The sequence below is a fragment of the Sciurus carolinensis genome, chromosome X (assembly GCF_902686445.1).
Source record: "Sciurus carolinensis chromosome X, mSciCar1.2, whole genome shotgun sequence".
NCBI lineage: Eukaryota > Metazoa > Chordata > Mammalia > Rodentia > Sciuridae > Sciurus > Sciurus carolinensis.
Window position 1 is genome coordinate 110,755,389 of NC_062232.1, and position 20,773 is coordinate 110,776,161.

Consider the following 20,773-nt stretch of genomic DNA (forward strand, 5'->3'; position numbering starts at 1 on the left):
TCTCCTGCTCTTGGATGCCAAAGCTCAGGTGTGCTCGCCTAGGAAGGAGTAGGAAATGTCTACACCAAGGCCTTGGGAAGAGGGCATGTAGGCCCCGGAAACTTGGTTGTCAGGCTGACTCACATCCTCCCCAGGTCCCCTGGACTCCTCTTCCATACTCAGACCCAGCCTCTAGACAGGATAGGGCCCCTGGGAGTCCTACATTAGGTGCAGCTCTCACAGGAGGGTCCAGATGGCTCAGGACTGAATGCTCAGTAATCCGTCCATGCAGCTGTGTGACAACAGCACAAATGGCCACTACTGGTGGTACCTGTATGCTCAGTCCTGCTGTCCCTAAAGCTCTAGCTTCTACACTGCAAGACTGCAGTTACGCTTTGCTCTCTCCTGGCCTCAGACAACCAGGCTGGGAGGCCTCCATTGGTAAGTGAACCCTCAGACTCCCAGGGGTCCTGTCTTGCTCAGCTGTTAGGCCTTGCCTGCAGGATGGGCTAGGAGTGGAACCTCTTCAAGGGATTTCCTCAGGATGGCAGTATTGTCCCACGAGAGAGGGCTAGCCTTCTTCCTTCCAGGTGTTGTGCTGCTTCCACTCAGTTTGAACAAGGAAGGAAGGAAGGAAGACAGACAAGTGAATAATTCCCAGAAATTGTGGATCCTTCATGTTATTTCCACTTTTGATGTGTAACATGCTTCACCTTTAAAATATTGTTTTTCCCTTTCAGTGGATACCATGCTGAGAACTAATAGGGAAGACCTTGGTCCCCATCCCCAGGAAAGAAAGAAAGTTAGGGAGGAAGGATGGAGGTAAAGCAAAGTCTGACAAGTTGGCCACACTGGCCTTTAACTTGAGACCCTCCCACCTCAGCTTTCTGTACCTGATTCCTTTCACTTTTCAAGAGAAACCACACAGGGCCTGAATCTACTCTTCAGTCATCAGGACTCTGGTCCTTGTGGATCTTAATTTTCCCTAGGATCCTGAACCTTCAGGTCATCATTTACAGGGTGTTACTGGTCCTGGAGTTTCCTGAGCATCCAATGGTCTCCTAAAGGAGGATAAAGACCATGAAAGAAAGCAGACAACTGGGAAAGCTCTGGAAGCTGGAGGAGATTTATTCTGCCAAACAACTCACCATTCCAAGGGGTCTGTCCCTGGACTATGCTCCAAGACAAGCATGGATTCTGGGATTCCTGCTGCTCTAGCTTATGAACAGAATTGGAGGCATATTTTCTCATGTGCAGTGTAAGGAGGGCAGGATACTCATGATGAGCTCTATATCCTTTTCTAATATTGTCTCCTCATTAATGTTTTCCTATGCCATGAAATACGCTTCCCCTATTGACTGTGACTTTATGGGCCTCTATGTCTACGTTCTGTAGTGTACTGTTTACATTTTATTTCACTTTTGTTGGATATACATATATATATGTATACATGAATACATACACATGTATGTTTTTTTCCTACTTGGTGATGGACATTGTGGGTTCATTTTACTGCGCATTATTTATGCGGGTCTAAGGATCAAATCAAGTACCCCACATGTGCTAGGTCAGCCATCTTCCACTTCGTTTTATATTCTGTCACATGGATTATAAGTGCTTCTCATTAGTAAATTCCAGAATGGCACCTGCCAAGGTATGAAGAAACAGGACTGCGTGGACAACAAAAGCAAGGTCACTAAACTTTTCATATGTGTATACTTTCCCACAAAATATATAACTCCATTAAATTTGAATTAATGAATACTGTTGCTGAGAGTAGAGAGGATTTGTAATCACCACAGCTTAGAAGACATGATGTTCATGAACATCCTCAACACCCAGTTTTGTACATCAACATTTTCCCTCTGAAGTATAAATGGGAACCTTGAAAATAAACCCTCATCAACATCGCTTCACAAAAGGAGACACCCCTAGGGCTTCTGTTGAAATTGTAAAACTTTCTCCAGAAACTTTCAGTGGCTGTTAGCTGGATATCCTGTGTTGCAAACTTACTTCCCAAAATTATATGTGACCAGGAACTGAAGGATATGTGGGAGATGATTGGTTCATGAGGACTCTGCCTTCATGCAGAGTCACAGATCAGTCTACCCATCGAAATAAAGGTTTACTCGGAGGTGACCTGGCCAGGGATCTCCAGGAAGCTTCCTCTGTGTCTCCTTGAGATGGCCTCCTCCACATTCAGCAGGAAGACCCCCATCAAGGGCTCTAAAGATGCCAAGCTCTTGGACTTCCCAGTCTTCTGAACCTTGGGGACAAGAAATGTCTAGTCTTTACAGACTACTCAACTTCAGGTATCATTTTGTTATGGCCAGAGAAAGTGGACTATGACATGTCACCATGTGCATATTGCCTCTGCAAAAGATCTATGTATTTACACTTTTGTTTCCAAGCTGATGACATTTCAAAAATAGAGTAAAAGAGGTTGAACTTTGTCATTTCTCTTCACGGTGTTAGCACTCACAACTACTGAGGAACACTGAGTGAGTGAAACAGAGAATAATGCAAGGAGCAGCGTCCAGTGAACATGAAATCAGAGAGAGCAGAGGCCCAGTGGAGGAAGGCATTCCACTGGGGCCTCCCTGTGAGCTCTGATGAAAAACTGAAGGACAGAGAAGCTGGAAGCTGCTGCACAGACACCACAACTGCCCCCAAGTACTGACCAACGTGGGCAAACCGAGTCTGAGAATCACAGAATACATAAGCATTTTTCAATAAAAGCAGAGTTGGAAGGAAAAGCAGCACTGAAAGATAGTTTGTCTCCATGGAAGTGGGCAAAGCACAAGGCAGCCATGATTCCTGGTGCCTTTCTCTCCTGGTGGCGTTTTTTCAGACCGCCAGGGCGGGAGAGGAGCGCGCAGGAGCAGGGCTGGTGGCCATAGCTGGAGCACTACCGCCATCGTGAGGCCCCAGTTTCAAGGGGCCCTGCGCCATTACAGCCTCCTTCCCAGGAGGCCCAGCTGCGGGCACGATGTGGCTTTGTGGAGGAGTTGGGAGAGGCTTGGGCAGCGATCTGGGCCTCTGGCCTTCTCCCCGGGCCCTGAGGGAGACCTGGGCCCTGGCGCGCTCTCAGCAGAGACCCTGGAGAGCCAGGGACCCCGAGAGGACCGGCTGCAGCAGGAGACTGGTCACCGGAAGTCGTGGGGCGGGACCTAGGAAACGCGCTGGGTGCACAGGAGCCAAGGGACCCACTCAGGGGCTGAGGGAAGGAGGTCGCCCTGGCTCAGGGTGCCCAGCGGCAGGAGGAGCCGAGTTCCCTGAAGTGGCGGCTGGCGGCACAGTTTTTGGCAGAAGGAGAAGCGGGGCCAGGACTTGACTTCTGGGTCGCTGCTGCCACCGGAGGCCCTGCTGCAGGGTTTGCAGCCACAGCAGAGCCTGCTCACTCCCGTGGGCTGCGTTGTAAGCAGGGGTCCACCTACTCAGTACCTGGCACAGTCAGCCAGGGGCCACTGTGGCCTGGTGGATTCCGTCGTGGTCCTGGCAAACAACCTGGCCCGCCAAAGTGCCCCTTGGCGAGGCACGGCCCCACAGTTGAAAGCCCTTGCTGCAGCCCCATGGCTGCCTGTATTGGGCGGTCCTGAGCGGGTCCTTGCCCAGGCCCTGACCCCAGCCCTGGCGCTAGGCCAGGTACTCCTCAGTTCTGACTTGGTGGCTGGCTGCTCAGACAGCAGGCCCCCTCACTCTCTGCCTCATGAGGCCTCTGTGCTCATCTGGCCGTCCTCTGGTGCAGGCCAGTGTCCTGCACTTCCAGGGTCAAATCCCAGTGGACACCTGTGACTGCTGGCCTCGCTATCACTGGGTGTTCCCCAAGCACCTCCAGCAGAGAGGGTGACAAGTTGTGTGCATGGAGGGGTGCCACTTGAGGAAACGGGTCACCTGGGCTGCCTGCAGGTGCTGGAAGACACTGCGGCTGTGAATTTGCTCATCACCTACTGAGAAGCGCCCTTTCTTGTAGTTGCTGAGCCCAGAAAAACAGGTTTCTGTCACAAACAGTGAGCGACTTGTCCATTCTGAGGGCCTCAGCTATTTCAGGATGTTAGGCCTCTTCAAATGATGGACTATATACCACAGACATGAGTATTTAATATGCAAAGTGTTAATCATCTGGGATCGGGTCATTCATTTATTCTTTAATATCAAAATGAGAATTTTATAATCAGGCAAAATAAACACCCTCTGGAGTCTCTCAAATTAAAAAAAAAAAAAAAGAGCGAGAGAGAGAGAAAATGGCTATGGCAGACACTTCAGGTTTCCAGCCTTGTATTCTTCCCCTTGGAGCAACAGCAAGCATGCCCTTTCTTGATGGCACAGTGCTTTGGCACTTGGATCCCTCCTACAAGTGTTGAGGGGCAGGTGTGTTCAGTGGCACCTGTGTGCTCATTCCTGGTGTCCATCACCACCCAGGTTCAACACCAAGACTCTGCATTTGTGCTTTGCCTCTGCCTGGGTGACACAGAGAGGTTGTGAGTTCCAGCTTGAAGCTAGCCCCATTGGACCTCCACAGGCCCAGCCTTCCTCACCTGCAGGGGCTTTAGTGTAGGAAGAGCTCTGGGCTCTGAGGTTTAGGAAACAGTGTCAGGATGGCAGTATTACCACACCAAACAGAGATAGCCTTGCCTCCAGGTGCTCTGCTTGTGCCCATCCTATGCAGGAAGGGGGATTCCAGAAGACAGGAAATACCTCAGAAACCATGGCTACCTGACATTTGGCTCAATTTGAGACAACGTAATCCAGTCGTAGAATTTGGCTTTTCCCTTCCATTGGATATCAATGTGAGATCTAGTGTGCAAAGCCCTGGATTCCACGACATGAACACACAGAACAAGAGTGAAAAAAAAAGACAGTTCAAAACCACAATCTTAATACCTTAGCCACTCACCCCTTTGGCATCTTCTCCCTTCCAGAACTCAGTTTCCACGTGATCGGGTCTTCCCATTTCTGCTCTCCACTCAACCTTCTTTTCCAGAGATATTTCTCATGGCATCTGATTGTCGTGGGCTCTTGGAGGCAAACCTCAGGTATCCTTGCCTGGGAAGGAGATGAAAATGTTTACAACAAGGGCTGGGGAAGTGGGAATGCAGGCATGAGGCACTTGGTTGTCACCCTGACTCCCATCCTTCCCAGGTCCCCTGGAGGACTCCTCCCTATTCAGACCCAGGCTCTAGGCAGGCTGGGCCCCCTGGGAGGCCTGTGTGAGGTGCAGCTCTCACGGAAGATTCCAGAGAGCTCACCACTGAATGCCAGCTCTACAATCCCACCACAAGGGACACCTGCATGGGACTGACTATAAATTCTTAGAGCACAGGTGACACATGTTCTATCACGGCTTCATCAGCAAACACAGGAGTACTACCGTTTACCCATATCCTAGAATGTCCTGTGACTCTTTCCCGTAGCTTTCCCACTTATGTGTATTCCTGGTTTTCACTAGGGATCCGTTCTATCTCTTCTCTTTGATCACTGGTATGTGGAACTAGGAAATGATTCACAAAATAGCCATGTTTTGATTGAGAGAAAACCACTACCATAAAACATCACGTAACATGCACACCATCTTTGACTTATCCAAGTCCATTTTTTTAACACATTCATACAAACATCTATGCAGACAGTGAGATGCTACCATCCCTTGCATTTCAATTCCATGGAGCCATGCATTCTGTTTACACACCCTAATTTCACTTCCGATTCCTGGGAAGTGTCTGATAATGTCATGAAACATTTGCAAGACTTGGGTTTCATGAACTTTTAAACCATTCATAAAGGTCTCATGTATTGGACTGGTCTTTGCAAAGCATTTTGTGTTTATTAACGGGTTTTTTTCACATAAAATCCTTCAATGGTTATATCTATGTATACATTGATAAAATATATATGCTTAATGCAATACATCCTCTCTCCATATTTTTTTCACTGTGTTCTTATTTACTAATATGCGGTGATATACATAATTCTACTGTTTAAAAGTTATGTATACAAAAAAATATTAAAGACATTAATACACATATACACAGAGTTGTTGTTTTAAAGTATATTATAAGAAATATATTTTATACATATTATTTATATATTATAGTACAACCAAGATCCTAGATTTATAATTCTCCTCTCTCCATATTGTATTAAAGTCTAAGTACATACTAGAGCAACACTGAGTTTCCTGAAATTCCTACATTCACACAACATGGCAAGATAGAAAAAGGCCATGCCTTTCCAATTCAGTTACCAACGGGAATGCCCCCAGAGAACATTGACCAAGATAGGACCTCCATCCATATGCTGCTTCAGGCTTTTATTAAAGTCTCTGTCTATTTACAAATATATAAGACTAAAGATATAAATCCTGGGCCCCGAGTCAGATTGCATTACAATCCTTCCAATACTGACCATCAGCACACAGATATACAACTTTAAATAAAGTTGCAAGCTGCGCAGTGTGGTGCATACCTCTAATGACAGGCAATAGGGAGGCTCAGGCAAGAGGATGACACATTCAAAGCCAGACTCACCAATTATGCATAGGCTAAGCATCTCAGCAAACCCTGTCTCAAAAAAAAAAAAAAAAAAGTGAAACACGGGTTATGGCTGAGTGGTTGACAGCTCCTGTGTTTAATCCCTTGCATCAAAAAACAAAAAAAGTTGCATATGCACAAGAATGGACGTACCTACACATAGCACATGTACTTCTATTCATAGATAAAGTAAAGCACGTGTATTTCACACAGTCTGCAGCATCACCTTACACAACTGACATAGATCCACATCAATATCTAGTTTTGAATGCTTGAAACATACGGCAAGAATATCCCAGCAAGGCTAGTCCCACCACAAAAACGTGTCTAACCAGGTGAATATTGGGGCAAGGAACGCTTGTACACACTTGGTGGGATGGAATAGGAGAACACACACAGTGGAGATCAGTATGCAGCTTTCTCCAAAACAGGGGTGGGGATCACCATTCCAGCAGATACACCATTTTTTGAATTTATCCAAAGAAAAGATAAGGTCAGCACGCCGTGCTGATGCACGAATACTCATCTTGAAGGCAGCACAATTCACAAGTCATGGATCCAGCTTCTGCACAACATTCTGGGTGAGAACGATTCCAGATCATTGAACTATCTTCTCTCATTCTGCTCGCAGCCTCTTCATGCTCGTGATCCCATCCTTTGAGGAAAAAAAGAGATGGCCACTAACCATTCATTCTGTCTATTCTAATTTCTGGAAGAAACCACTGCCACATCCAATGACAGGAAGAAATACACCTCTGTTTTCTTCTAAAATTTGATAGGTTCAACTTTGACTATAAAAACACCGATGCATTTCACGTGAATTTCTGCAGTTTCCACCGAATGACAGGTTTCCAAGGGTAGGGTTGAGTGTTCCTCCACCTTGCATATTTGCTGCCCTGGAAGAAGTTCCAATTCTTCTCTGCCCTTCTCTTCAGGTCCTCTGGCCTCCATAGAACTGGGCCCGCACGTGACCCACTGGACACACAGCTGATGCTGCCCTATGCCACCTAGAACTGACCTGTCCTTGTGGTTGTCCCTGGTGGTAGAAGGGATTTGAGCACAACAGCATGGTGACGTCACCTAAGCGACTGCTATCTCTTGCTCCAAGGACCTGAACAAGAAGTTAGTATGCACAGTGCCTGCATTATCCTTTTAAGAGTCCCCTCAGGTCCAGTCTGCACAGCCTAGCACTCAGGCCCAGCCCCAGGACTTCCTGTGGGAGGACCTCCTGGCCGCTGCCATTCCACTCCTTGCCCATAGCTCTGTAGGGTCTATACTGCATCAGAGCGCCAGTGTCCAGGGTCCCTCAGGACCCTAACAGGAGTCAAGGAGACACCTTGGGAGCCCAAACCTCTTGCCACTCCCTGCTGGCTAGATCTTCCCAACCCCTAGGCCTCCTGGGAAGGAGACTTTCATGGTGCTGGGTGACTGGAAACTGTGTCCTCACGATGGCAGTAGAGCTGCACACATGGCCACCAGCCCTAGTCTTGATCGCTCTTCTCCCGCCCTTCCCGTCTGAAAAAACGCCACCAGAGACAAAGGCTCAAGGAAACATGGCTGCCTTCTCTTCTGCCCTCTGGGATGGAACAAGCTGTGCAGGCGCCTTTTTATTTTGGGTTTGGAGTTGCAATTTGAAATCATTGAAAAGTTAGAATTTTGAGACAGCATTTTGCATGTGGGTCACATTGGCCTTGATCCTGAGACCACCTTCCTCACTGGGCCTCCAGTATGGGACTCATCAGAAACCACACTGGGCCTGAATCTGCTCTTCTGTCATCAGGACTGCAGTGCTGGTGGAACTTACTCTTCCACAGGATCTTGTCCATTCCGCTGTCACTTCCTTGACTCAGTGGTACAGGCTCTGGAGTTCCTGGAACATCAAATTCTCTCCTGGGGAGGATAAAGTCTCTGATGTGAGAAGACCACTGAGGAAGCTGGGAAGCTGGAGGAGACCCTCTCTAGGAAACAACTTGCCAATGCAAGGGGTCTGGTACTTGGCTGTGCTCCAAGAAAAGCAGGTCTTCGGGATTCCTGGTGTTTGTAGCCTTATGAACCCAATGGGAGGCCATAGTTTCCCATGTGCAGTCAGAGGCTGGCCTGATACTCATACTTACTTTTCCATCCATTTCTATCTTTTTCTCCTCATTCAACATGAGAACATTTCCCCATAGCATGATATACATTCTACTATTGACTGTGACTTTATAGGGTATCTGTCTGCATGTGTTTTATGTATAATTTTTTCCTTATAAATATTTGATCACATATCTTACAGTAGTGTCATCACTAAAGAGATTTATTTTTCTTCAACCAGGTGTTACCTTAGGCCTTTTTCGTTATTGATTACAATATTTGGACTAAAGATTGAACACAAGGATGTCTAGTCACTGAGGATATTCCATGTACCACCGCCCGCAACACACACACACATAGCTCTTTAAGTTGTCATTCTGACACAGGGTCTTGATAAATTGGTCAGGGCCTCACAAGTTGTTGAGGCTGGCCTCAAGCTTGCAATCCTCCTGCCTTGGCCTCTCGGGTTGCTGGGATTATTGGTGTGGCCACAAAGCCCTACACTTTAGTGAAGTCACAAGTGATCTGTGACAAGGAGTCAGAAATTCAGGGTGCACCAAGGGGAAGAAAAGCAGAAACAGGAGACCTTACAAAGGAACCGATAAACTTTGGATGTTTCTATGGATGTTGTTAAATATATATGCACAATTTTCTAGATTTTTTCTCACTTGAGAAAAAGAAATATATAATGCATTTGAATTCATGCTCATATTATTGTCTAGTCAGGTTTCTGTTGAACACAGCTTTCAGGAGCTGAGGAGCACAACCCCCCTGAAGGTCATCAGTACTAAGTTCTGTTTTACCACATTCCACCCAAATGAAGACAGGTGAAACTAAAATACACCCTCATGGACAGGCTTTACGCAATAGACAGTCTCAGTGGTTTTGATGGAAACCTAGCCTTGAACAAACATGGAAATGACAGCATGAGGTATGTCTCAAAATGCACGGTGTGTCCTCTGGAATTCCTGGGTTGAAACCTGAATACCTGATAGGTCAGTGGTATTTGGAGGGACTTTGGGAGGTGAGTGTCTCAGGAGGACTCTGCCTTCAGGCATCGATTAGTCCCTTCATGGATTCACAGATTTGCTCAGGAATGACTCTGCTATAAAAGTCAACTATCCACCACAGGATTGCTCTGTCCTGTCTCAGGATGCCCTCCGCCATGTTATGATGTAGCAAGAAGACCCTCACCACTGGTCCAGGAGATCCCCAGGGGACTTCGGGGACTATCCTGATTCCAAACTAGGAGCCAAACTAAATTTTCTCCCTTTCTTGGCTGGGGTACTGGGAATGGAACCCAGGGGTGCTTAACCACAGAGTAACTCGCCCAATCCTTTTTAAAAATTATTATTATTTTTAATGTTGAGACAGGACCTCTCTAATTCACTTAAGGATCGTGCTAAGTTGTAGCAACTTTGCCCTTTTTGATTCTCCTGCCTCATCGCCCAGGCTGCTGGAATGACAGGCCTGTGCCATGGCACCAGGCCAAATTTTATTCTTCATCAAATAGTCACCCTCCAGTATTGTCATAGCAATAACAACAACAAAAATAGGCTAAGATACAGGACTGATGTGCCTATCAGCTCTATAGGACACATGTATGCTCACATAGTATTTCAAGTTGTCACATGTGTTAAGAGTCATGGCTCCTTGCATGTTTCTTCCACTTTTGATGTGTAACATGCTTCACCCTTAAAATTTTGTTTTTCCCTTCCAGTGGATACCAAACTGAGAACTAATAGGGAAGACCTTGGTCCCCATCCCCAGGAAGGAATGAAAGTTAGTGAGGAAGGATGGAAGGAAAAGCAAAGTCTGGCAAGTTGGCCACACTGGCCTTGAACTTGAAACCCTCCTACCTCAGCTTTGTGTACCTATTCCATTCACTTTTCAAGAGAAACCACCGAGGGCCTGAATCTACTCTTCAGTCATCAGAATTCTGGCCCTTGTGGAATTAATTTTCCCGAGGATCTTGTCCCATCAGGCCGTCATTTACAGGGTGTTACTGGTCCTGGAGTTTCCTGAGCATCCAGTGGTCTCCTAAAGGAGGATAAAGTGCATGAATGAAAGCAGACAACTGAGAAAGCTGTGGAAGCTGGGGGAGATTTATTCTGGCTAACAACTCACCATTCCAAGGGGTCTGTCACTGGACTATGCTCCAAGACAAGCAGGGATTCTGGGATTCCTACTGCTCTAGCTTATGAACTGAACTGGAGGCAATATTTTCTCATGTGCAGTGTGTGGAGTGCATGATACTCATGATGAGCTCTCTATCTATCCATTTCTATGATTGTCTCCTCATTAAACATGAGAACATGACATTTCACCATGGCAAGAAATATGCTTCCCGTATTGACTGTAACTTTATGGGCAGTGTATGTCTACGTTCGTAGTGTATTGTTTACTTTTTATTTCACTTTTTTGGATATACATATATATATATATACATATATATATATATATATATATATATACATATATATATGTGTATATATGTGTATATATATGTATATATATAAGTATTTTTTCCTACTTGGATATGGACAGTGTGAGTGACACCTGCATGGGACTGACTATAAATTCTTAGAGCACAGGTGACACATGTTCTATCATGGCTTCATCAGCTAATATCATAGGCCCAGCATTTACCCATATCCTAGAATGTCCTGTGACTCTTTCCCATGGCTTTCCCACCTATGTGTATTCCTGGTTTTCACTCGGGATCCGTGGTATCTGTTTTCTTTGTTCACTGGGATTTGAAACTTGCAAGGGATTCAGAACATAACCATGTTTTGATTGAGAGAAAAACAGTACCATAGAACATTGTAAAACACACTGGAGTCCCCGCATTTACCCATGTCCTAGAATGGCATGTGACTCTTTCCCATGGCTTTCCCACCTATGTGTATTCCTGGTTGTCACTAGGGATCCGTTCTATCTCTTCTCTTTGATCACTGTGAGGTGGAACTTGCAAGGGTTTCGGAAAATAGCCACGTTATAATTGAGAGAAAACCACTACCATAAAACATCATATAAGACACACTGTGGATGACTTTTTCAATTGCGTTTCTTCAACACATCCATACAAACATCTATGCTGACAGAGAGTTCCTAAAATCGATTTGCATTTCAATTTCAATTACATGGAGTTATGCATTCTGTTTACACACCCTAATTTCACTTCTGATTCCCAGGAAGTGTGTGGTAGTGTCATGAAACATTTGCAAGATTGGGTGTCAGGAACTTTTAAACCATTCACAAAGGTTTCATGTATTGGGCTGGTATACACAAAGCATTTTCTGCTTATTTAACAATTTTTCATATAAAATCCTTCACCAGTTATATATATGTATTAATTGATATAACCTACATTCTTAATGCAATGCCTCTTCTCCATATTCCATCAATGCCTAAGTACATATTAGAGAACTTTGAATTTTTTAAAAACCCTACACTGAACACAAGGCAAGATAGCAAATGTCCATGCCTTTCCAATTCAGTCACCAACATGACTGCCCCCAGGGAACCTTGATCAGGATAGGACCTCCATTCACATGCTGCTTCGGACTTTCATTAAAGTCTCTATTTGTTTACAAACTAAGAAAGCTAAAGATATAAGTCCCTGACCCCAAGTCAGATTGCATCACAATCCTTCTACTACTGACCATCAGCACGCAAATATACAACTTTAAGAAGTTCCAAGTTGGGCAGTGTGGTGCATGCCTGCAATGCCAGGCAATAGGGAGGCTGAGGCAAGAGGATCACACGTTCAAAGCCGGACTCAGCAATTAAGAGAGGGCTAAGCAACTCACAAACCCTGCCTCAAAGAAAAAAAGTGAAACACAGGTTATGGCTGGGTGGTTAACAGCTCCTGTGATTAATCCCTTGCACCAAATAAAAAAAAAACAAACAAAAAACTTGCATATACACAAGAATGGACGTACCCACACATAGCACGTGTACTCCTATCCTCAGAAAAAGGTGAGCATGTGACATTTCACACAGTCTGCAGCATCATCTTACACCACTGACATAGATTCACATCAATATCGAGTTTAGAATGCTTGGAACATATGGCAGGAATATCCCAGCAAGGCCATTCCCACCACAAAAACGTCTCTAACCAGGTGAATATTGGGGCAAGGAACGCTTGTACACACTTGGTGGGATGGAATAGGAGCACACACACAATGGAGATCAGTATGCAGGTTTCTTCAAAACAGGGCTGGGGACCACCATTCCAGCAGATACACCATTTTTCGAATTTATCCAAAGAAAAGATAAGGTCAGCACGCCGTGGTGATGCATGAATACTCATTTTGAAGGCAGCACAATTCACAAGTTATGGATCCAGCTTCTGCTCAACATTCTGGGTATGAGAACGATTCCAGATCATTGAACTATTTTCTCTCACTCTGCTCGCTGCCTCTTCATGTTGATGATCCCTTGAGGGTTTTCCCTTCAGGCAAAAAGAGATGGGCTCCCCACCATCCATTCTGTCTTCTCCCATTACTGCAAGAAACCACTGCCACATCCAAAGACAGGAAGAAATACAACTATATTTTCCTCTAAAATTTCGTACGTTTGGCTTTGACAATAAAAACACCCGTGTATTCCAGGTGAATTTCTGCACAGGCTCCACCGAATAACAGGTTTCCAAGTGTAGGGTTGAGTGTCTGTTCTCCTTGCACATCGGCTGCCCTGGAAGAAGTTCCAATTCTTCTCTGCCCTTCTCTTCAAGCCCTCATGACCTCCAGACAATTGGGCCCGCTGTGACCTACTGATCATGAACCTGATGCTGCCCTATGCCACCTAGATCTGACCTGTCCTTGTGGTTGTCCCTGGTGGTAGAAGGGATTTGAGCACAACAGCATGGTGACGTCACCTAAGGGATTGCTATCTCTTGCTCCAAGGACCTGAACAAGAAGTTAGTATGCACAGTGCCTGCATTATCCTTTTAAGAGTCCCCTCAGGTCCAGTCTGCACAGCCTAGCACTCAGACCCAGCCCCAGGACTTCCTGTGGGAGGACCTCCTGGCCGCTGCCATTCCACTCCGGGCCCCTAGCTCTGTAGGGTCTATACTGCGTCAGAGCGCCAGTTTCCAGGGTCCCTCAGGGCCCTGGGAGGAGTCAAGGAGACACCTTGGGAGCCCAAGCCTCTTGCCACTCCCTACTGCACAGGTCTTCCCAACCACTAGGCCTCCTGGGAAAGAGACTTTCATGGCGCTGGGTGACTGGAAACTGTGTCCTCACGATGGCAGTAGAACTGCAGACATGGCCACCAGCCCTGGTCTTGAGCGCTCTTCTCCCGCCCTTCCCGTCTGAAAAAACGTCACCCAGAGACAAAGGCTCAAGGAAACATGGCTGCCTTCTCTTCTGCCCTCTGGGATGGAACAAGCTGTGCACTCGCCTTTTTATTTTGGAGTTTGGAGTTGCAATTTGAAATCATGAAAAGTTTTGAATTCTGAGACAGCATTTTGCATGTGGGTCACATTGGCCTCGATCCTGAGACCACCTTCCTCACTGGGCCTCCAGTATGAGACTCATCAGAAACCACACTGGGCCTGAATCTGCTCTTCTGTCATCAGGACTGGGGTGCTGGTGGAACTTACTCTTCCACAGGATCTTGTCCATTCCGGTGTCACTTCCTTGACTCAGTGGTACAGGCTCTGGAGTTCCTGGGACATCAAATGCTTTCCTGGGGAGGATAAAGTCTCTGATGTGAGAAGACCACTGAGGAAGCTGGGAAGCTGGAGGAGACCCTCTCTAGGAAACAACTCGCCAATGCAAGGGGTCTGGTACTTGGCTGTGCTCCAAGACAAGTAGGCATCCAGGAATGCTTGTGTTTCTAGACTTATGAACTGAAATGGAAAGCATAGTTTCCCATGTGCAGTCACAGGCTGGCCTGATACTTATACTTTCTTTTGCATCCATTTCTATCTTTGTCTCCTTATTAAACATGAAAACATTTTCCTATGACATGAAATAGGCTTCTACTACTGACCATGACTTTATGGGGTATCTGTCTTCATGTGTTTTATGGATAATATTTTCCTCATAAATTTTATTTTATCACATGACTTACAGTATTGTCTTATTATAAGACAGGTCGTTCTGTCTTTTTTATTCCCTTCAACTGTATGTTCCCCTTAGTCCTTTTTATATATTGATTTTATTTTAGACCCAGGTTTAAACACAGGGATGCCTAACCACTGATAATATTCTAAGAGCTTCCCCAAAAAGAGCTTGTTAAGTTTGTATTTTGAGGCAGGGCCTTGATAAAGCACTTAGGGCCTCAGTCATTGCTGAGGCTGGCCTCAAGCTTGCAATCCTCCTGCCTTGGCCTCTCACATTGCTGGGATTAGAGGTGTGGGTCCCAAAGCCGTGCTCAGGAGTATCTCTCAAAATGCAAGGTGTGTCCTCTGGAATCCCTGAAGTGAGAGGTCAATGGTATTTGGCAGAAGTTCATGGTATTCCCAAGAAGAGTAATAATGCAGGGCTGAGGATTCATGCCTCAGTTTAATTGCAAATGGAAAACAAAAGCAGAAAGGACTGCGAGGCTGAAGCAAGAGGATGAAAGGTTGAGTCCGGGCTGCCCAACCTCGCTCAAAAGTTAAATTCTTAAAAGGAAAAAAGAAATGAAACCATGTAAAATGAAAAGGCACCATTGAGAACGTGTTCTAGCGAAGGAGGCAAAATCAGGACTTCTGGTCCCTGGTGACTTTGTCTCCAGCTGGCATTGGTATGAACAAGAAGGGCAGGAGAAGAGCACTCAGGATCAGGGCTGGTGGCCTTGTCTGGCCACTCCCACCATCATGAGGAAATAGTTACCAAGCAGTCTGCTGCATTAGCATCTCCTTCCCAGGAGGCCTAGCTGCTGGGGAAGACCTGGCTTTTGTGTAGCCAGCTGGAAGGGGCTTGGGCTCCAAGCTGGGCCTCTTTGCCTTCTCCAGGTGGCCTGAGGGAGACCTGGGCACTGGTCCTCTGTCTGCATAGAACTGGGACAGGGAGAGGAAACAAACAGATCAGCAGCAGCCAGGAGATGGTGACACAGGGCGGAAGGGGTGGGCCAGGCCTTGGTACTGAGGTGTGTGGACTGCACCAGAGAAACCCACTCAAAGTCTGAAGCAGTTCCTAGGGGCACTTCCCTTGAGTTCGTCCCCTTGGAGCAAGACACACAATGCCCTTTTGTGATGTCACTGTCCTAGAGCCCATGGATCCACAGCAGGACAGGACAGTCTTAGGGACACCTATGTATTGAAACTTGGTGTCCCTTGTGGATCAGGTTCTAACAGACTCTGCATTTATGCTTTGGCCCTGCCTGGCCCCACCAAAGAGCTGGCTATGCCCCACTTGGATCTCGGCCCAACACACTTGCTACTGGGCCTTCCTGGCTTATCTGCCAGTCTTTCATGCAGAAAGGGCTCTTGAGGTGGGATTCTCTGAAAAGGTTTCCTTAACTAGATTTGCCTCCCATGCGTTCTTTGTGCCCCTCCAGCATGAAAAGAAAAAAAAGAAAAATTGTGAGAGCAGAAAAACACTCCAGAACGTATGGCTGCCTTGCATTTTGTTCAAATTCAGGAAATGTGCTCCCTTGCTGAGATTCTGCTTTAGTGTTCCAGTGACATCAATGTGAGACCAAATGTACAAAGTCCTGTGATACATCCTAGGACCACATTGGAAGACAAAACAGAACAAAACAAAAAAACTGAAAACTTAAGAAGATCAGAAAGAAAAGCACAAGGCCGCAGTCACTCACCCACAGGCCTCCTCTCTGTCTCTATGCACCCATTTTCCACATGACCAAGTCGTCCCCTTTCTGCTCTGCACTCAGTCTTCTTTCTCTGGCCTTTCCTCTTGGGATCCATTGTCTCCTGCTCTTGGATGCCAAAGCTCAGGTGTACCTGCCTAGGAAGGAGTAGGAAATGTCTACACCAAGGCCTTGGGAAGAGGGCATGTAGGCCCCAAGACACTTGGTTGTCAGCCTGACTCACATCCTCCCCAGGTCCCCTGGACTCCTCCTCCATACTCAGACCCAGCCTCTAGACAGGATAGGGCCCCTGGGAGTCCTACATTAGGTGCAGCTCTCACAGGAGGGTCCAGATGGCTCAGGACTGAATGCTCAGTAATCCGTCCATGCAGCTGTGTGACAACAGCACAAATGGCCACTACTGGTGGTCCCTATATGCTCAGTCCTGCTGTCCCTAAAGCTCTAGCTTCTACACTGCAAGACTGCAGTTACGCTTTGCTCTCTCCTGGCCTCAACAACCAGGCTGGGAGGCCTCCATTGGTAAGTGAACCCTCAGACTCCCAGGGGTCCTGTCTTGCTCAGCTGTTAGGCCTTGCCTGCAGGATGGGCTAGGAGTGGAACCTCTTCAAGGGATTTCCTCAGGATGGCAGTATTGTCCCACGAGAGAGGGCTAGCCTTCTTCCTTCCAGGTGTTGTGCTGCTTCCACTCAGTTTGAACAAGGAAGGCAGGAAGGAAGACAGACAAGCCAATAATTTCCAGAAATTGTGGATCCTTCATGTTTCTTCCACTTTTGATGTGTAACATGCTTCACCTTTAAAATATTGTTTTTCCCTTACAGTGGATACGAAACTGAGAACTAATAGGGAAGACCTTGGTACCCATCCCCTGGAAAGAAAGTTAGGGAGGAAGGATAGAAGGAAAAGGAAAGTCTGCAAGTAGGCCACACTGGCCTTAACCTTGAAACCCTCCCACCTCAGCTTTCTGTACCTGATTCCTTTCACTTTTCATGAGAAACCACCCAGGGCCTGAATCTATTCTTCAGTCATCAGGACTCTTGTCCTCATGGAATTAATTTTCCCGAAAATCTTGTCCCATCAGGTCGTCATTTACAGGGTGTTACCCATCCTGGAGTTTCCTGAGCATCCAATGTTCTCCTGAAGGAGGATAAAGTCCATGAATGAAAGCAGACAACTGAGAAAGCTCTGGAAGCTGGGGGAGATTTATTCTAGCTAACAACTCACCATTCCAAGTGGTATGTCCCTGGACTATGCTCCAAGACAAGCAGGGATTCTGGGATTCCTACTGCTCTAGCTTATGAACCGAACTGGAGGCAATATTTTCTCATGTGCAGTGTGAGGAGGGCATGATACTCATGATGAGCTCTCTATCCTTTTCTATGATTGTCTCCTCATTAAACATGAGAACATGACATTTCACCATGGCAAGAAATATGCTTCCCCTATTGATTGTAACTTTATGGGCACTGTATGTCTACGTTCGTAGCATATTGTTTGCATTTTATTTCACTTTTTTGGATATACATATATATATGTAAATATATATGTATGTATATATATATATACATACATACATACATATTTTTTCCTACTTGGCTATGGACAGTGTGGGTTTATTTTATTGTTTATTTTTGTATGTGGGTCTAAGGATCAAATGAAGTACCTCACATGTGGTAGGCCAGCCATCTGCCAATTCATTTTATGTTTTGTCACATGACTTATGACAGCCTCCCATTAGTAAATTCCAGAATGGCACCTGCCAAGGTGTGAAGAAACAGGCCTGTGTGGACAAGAAAAGCAAGGTCACTAAACTTTTCATATGTGTATACTTTCCCACAAAACATATATATCCATTAAATTTGAATTAATGTATACTGTTGCTGAGAGTAGAGAAGATTTGTAATCACCACAGCTTAGATGACATGATGTTCATGAATATCATCAACGCCCAGTTTTGTACATCAATATTCTGTCCCTGAAGAGTAAATGGGGACCTTGAAAATAAACCCTCATGAACATCACTTCAGAACAGGAGACACCCCTAGTGCTTCTTTTGAAACTGTAAGAGTTTCTCCATGGTATGGTCTCAGTAGCTGTGCCCTGGGGATCCTGTATTGCAAACTTACTCTCCAAAATTGTATGTCACTGGAACTGAAGGACATAGGGCAGATGATTGGTTCATGAGGACTCTGCCTTCACTCAGCATCACAGATCAGTCCACCCATGGAAATAAAGGTTTTCTCGGGAGTTACCTAGCCAAGGATCTCCAAGACCCTTCCTCTGTCTCTCCTTGAGATGGCCTCCTCCACCTTCAGCAGGAAGACCCTCATCAAAGGCTCTGCCATCGCCAAGCTCTTGGACATCACAGTGTTAGGAACAATGGGGCCAAGAAATTTGTAGTCGTTACAGATTACTCAGCTTCAGGTATCATTTTGCTATGGCCACAGTACCTGGAGTAAGACAGGTCAGTATGTGCAAATTAGTATGCCAGAAGACTTATGTATTAACATTTTTGTTTCCAAGCTGAAAATTGAGTAAAATTAGTTGAACTTTGTCATTTCTCTCACCTGGGGTTAGCACTCACAACTACTGAGGGAGGATAACTGAGTGAGTGAAACAGAATAATGCAAGGAGCAGGGCCCAACCTAACATGAAATCAGAGAGAGCAGAGGCCCAGTGGAGGAAGGCATTCCACTGGGGCCTCCCTGTGAGCTCAGATGAAAAACTGAAGGATAGAGAAGCTGGAGGCCGCTGCACAGACAACACAACTGTCCCCAAGTCCTGGTCAACGTGGGCAAACCATGTCTGAGAATCACAGAATACATAAGCATTTCAATAAAAGCAGAGTTGGAAGGAAAAGCAGCACTGAAAGCTAGTTTGTCTCCATGGAACTGGGCAAAGCACAGGGCAGCCATGTTTCCTGGTGCCTTTTTCTCCTGGTGGCGTTTTTTCAGACCGCCAGGGCGGGAGAGGAGCGCGCAGGAGCAGGGCTGGTGGCCATAGCTGGAGCACTACCGCCATCGTGAGGCCCCAGTTTCAAGGGGCCCTGCGCCATTACAGCCTCCTTCCCAGGCGGCCCAGCTGCGGGCACGATGTGGCTTTGTGGAGGAGTTGGGAGAGGCTTGGGCAGCGATCTGGGCCTCTGGCCTTCTCCCCGGGCCCTGAGGGAGACCTGGGCCCTGGCGCGCTCTCAGCAGAGACCCTGGAGAGCCAGGGACCCCGAGAGGACCGGTTGCAGCAGGAGACTGGTCACCGGAAGTCGTGGGGCGGGGCCTAGGAAACGCGCTGGGTGCACAGGAGCCAAGGGACCCACTCAGGGGCTGAGGGAAGGAGGTCGCCCTGGCTCAGGGTGCCCAGCGGCAGGAGGAGCCGAGTTCCCTGAAGTGGCGGCTGGCGGCACCGTTTTTGGCAGAAGGGGAAGCGGAGCCAGGACTTGGCCCAGTGTCCCCTGGAGGGGAGCGTGTTGTTCTCTGACGCCCTAAGTGGGCATTTCCCCTGTAATCAGGTGGAGTCCCAGGCTTGCTGGGTGCGCCCGGCTGTTGCTCATCTACAGAACTATGAGTCTTTCTGTGGCTCATGAGCTCCTGAGAAGCGCCCTTCCTTGCCGTTAGTGCCCCCAGAGTAAAGGGTTTCTGTCAACGACTATGAGCAAAGTGTCCATTCCAGGTGCTCCATCAACTGCAGAGTATCAGGCTTCAAGTGCAGGTGGACTTCTATGGCTTCCCTCATGCCCTGTTCTTCAAATGATACACTATTGACTGTAGACATAGTGTTTAATATGCAAATGGTTAATTATTTGGGAATGGGTCATTCATTTATTTTTGAATATTAAAATGACAATGATACAATACAGTGAAATAAACACTTTCTGGAGTTTCTCAAATTAAAAAAAAAAAAAAAAAAAAAAAAAAAAGCCTAAACAGGCTCTTGTGGTTAACAGCCTTGTGTTCTTCCCCTTGGAGCAACAGCAAGCATGCCCTTTCTTGATGGCACGGTGCTTCAGCAATTGGATCCCGCCTACAAGTTTTGTGGAATAGGTCTCTTCAGGTGGCATCTGTGTGCTCATTCCTGATGTCCATCCACCCAGGATCAACACCAAGACTCTGCATTTGTGCTTTGCCTCTGCCTGGGTGACACAAAGACGTTGTGAGTTCCAGCTTGAAGCTGGCCCCATTGGATCTCCACAGGCCCAGCCTGCCTCACCTGCAGGGCCTTTAGTGTAGGAAGAGCTCTGGGCTTTGTGTTTTCAGAAACTATGTGTCAGGATGGCAGTATTGCCCTAGAAAACAGAGATAGCCTTGCCTCCAGGTACTTTGCCTGTTCCCATCCCATGGGGGGGAAATTCCAGAAGACAGGAAATACTTCAGTCACTAAGGCTACCTGGTATTTGGTCCATTTGAGAAAATAGGTTCTACACCTAAAAT

At 46.6% G+C, this 20,773-nt stretch overlaps 1 long non-coding RNA gene across 2 annotated transcripts in view; it reads right to left on the reverse strand.

Annotated features, from left to right (window-relative positions):
• The window catches only part of LOC124972660 (uncharacterized), a 39,212-nt gene extending 20,479 nt beyond the window's left edge, over positions 1 to 18,733 (reverse strand). The window contains exons 1-3 of one of the 2 annotated variants that reach the window (XR_007106480.1): positions 18,602 to 18,733; positions 10,442 to 10,622; positions 4,877 to 5,025 (exon numbers count right to left, since the gene is read on the reverse strand). This is a non-coding gene — a long non-coding RNA (uncharacterized LOC124972660). Of the gene's footprint in view, positions 1 to 4,876; positions 5,026 to 10,441; positions 10,623 to 16,340; positions 16,490 to 17,319; positions 17,475 to 18,601 lie in introns of those variants that run through there. The other variant, XR_007106481.1, reaches the window with a different exon arrangement.
• Between the last annotated feature and the right edge of the window lie 2,040 nt (positions 18,734 to 20,773).